We start from the raw sequence: 2,086 nt of genomic DNA on the forward strand, positions 1-2,086 counted from the left end.
GCTTGTGGAGTGATTCGAATCTCAATCAAGTGTTCTTGTCTTGAGATATTTGATCAACAAGAATCATTGAAGCTAGACATGATAGATCTTGCTTCTGGAGTGATTCGAATCTCAAACAAAGTGTTCTTGGCTTGAGATATTCGATCAACAAGGTAATCCGAATCTTACTCCCCTTGTAGTGATTCCTTATCTTATCAGCTTCAATACAAAAACATAATGTAAAAAATATTTTCGCATAAAGCAGTTACATCATGTATATTCTAGTGACCCTAGGTCCCTAGAAAGCTAGGGTCGTTACATATAATCTACACCCAAACTTTCTATAATCTAGAGAAAAACCCGTGGCAACTCGCTCGATCAAGGATCCGATTACCGCCTACAAGTAGGTTACTTATTTAGTTGCACTAGATATTACTTTTCCTTTTTGGGTGATCACTAATTGTTAGTTAAGGTCATAGAGGGTCGTCTCGAGCCGTCATTTCTATGTGTACAAGTTGTTGTCATTAGTTTTCGAATCTCGTTCCAATTTTTATGAAATTTTGTCTTTTGCAGGACGTGTCATGAATAATGATTTAAAGTCTTGAAAATTGAGTTATTATAGTTGTGCTTTGAAGTCTTTAAATTTGAGTTATTACAGTTGTGCCCTATTTAGCTTATCCCAGCTATTCCCGACCATTGGTGCCACGCAATTTAACTCTTCTAAGCATACCAGAAATCATGTAATTTAGTTATGGTCTTACCATTTCCCCTACTATGGATTCAAGTTGCATATATGACTATATAGCTCCAGGAAAGATCAGATGACTTGCAACTCGAGATTAGTTGGCGAATATGTTACAAAAAGACCAAAACCTAAAAAAAAAAATAATAATAAATAAATAAATAAAAAATAATAAAATAATAAAAGGAAAAAAAAAATTATGAGTCAGTTAATATGTCAAGGACGCCTATATATTCTAACAATTGAGGAATTAAGCAATGAGATATTGATGGAGGCTCACAACTCACCATTTGCTATGCACCCTGGCGGTACAGAAAATCACAGTGTCCTTGAGATTCAGGCGTAGGGGTAAACTTGAAGAACACTAACTTTCTTAGATGCTTGGGAAATCATGTCGTGACCATTTTAAATATCCAGTGAGTTCAATTGATTTCAATAATGATATGCTATTGTATTTTTACTTTACCTTTATTTGAGTTGTCAGAAGTGGGATTTGAACCCACGCGCTCTGATCCCGCATTGGTTTGAGAGGAGAATGAAGAATAACTTATAAATGTCTGTAAACATCTCTCTAGTAGCGTGTTTTAAAACTGTGATTCTGACGACGATTTGTTACGGGCAAAAATGGACAATGTTTTTTAGCGGCTGGAAATGGGAACGAAGCATTCCTTAGAAGAATGTGGAAACCTCTCCCTAGTAGACTCGTTTTAGAATTGTGAGGCTGATGACGATACGTAATGAGCAAAAGAAAACAATATTTGCTAGCGGTGGGTTTGGGCTACTACAAAAGCTATTAGAGTTAGTCACCAAGCGGTGTGCCAGCGAGGACGCTTGGCCCCCAAGGAGGGTGGATTGTAAGATCCAACATTGGTTGGAGAGGGGATGAAACATTCGTTATATGGGTGTGGTAGGCTTGAGCTATTACAAATAATTAGCTGAAATAGCTCAGTTGGTTAGAGCGTGTGGCTGTTAACCACAAGTTCGGAGGTTCAAACCCTCCTTCTAGTGATGGGAATAAGTCAACCTATTCCAAATTAACTGAAGGTAAGAAGCTAAGAAAAGAAGTCATGAGCCTATGACATTTGTTTACAAGCTATTAATGAACTCGCTCTATGGTAGATTTGGTATGAATCCAGAAAGTACAGTAACCGAAATCCGCAATCTAAATCAATACGAGGATTTGATGAAGATGGAGAATTTGAAAGCTCAAGCCAGGAATCAGATTCTTTCACCAAGCCAAGTGGGATTCAAGTAAAGAAAAGGTGAATATGCAGTGGGTCAAGAGTAGGTCGGTCAGTCTTCCGGAATCATGGAGGAAAAGAAGCGAAGACAGACTCAAAGCTCTCTCTTGAACAACCAGCTCTT

General features: G+C 37.8%; 1 non-coding gene across 1 annotated transcript; it reads left to right on the forward strand.

The window, feature by feature from the left end:
• Positions 1–1,655: 1,655 nt before the first annotated feature.
• On the forward strand, positions 1,656–1,729 carry TRNAN-GUU (transfer RNA asparagine (anticodon GUU)). The gene has a single exon. It is a non-coding gene; the product is annotated as a tRNA-Asn (tRNA).
• Positions 1,730–2,086: the final 357 nt, after the last annotated feature.

Source organism: Cucurbita pepo, chromosome 1 (assembly GCF_057944985.1).
Source record: "Cucurbita pepo subsp. pepo isolate OVF chromosome 1, ASM5794498v1, whole genome shotgun sequence".
NCBI classification, from domain to species: Eukaryota; Viridiplantae; Streptophyta; class Magnoliopsida; order Cucurbitales; family Cucurbitaceae; genus Cucurbita; species Cucurbita pepo.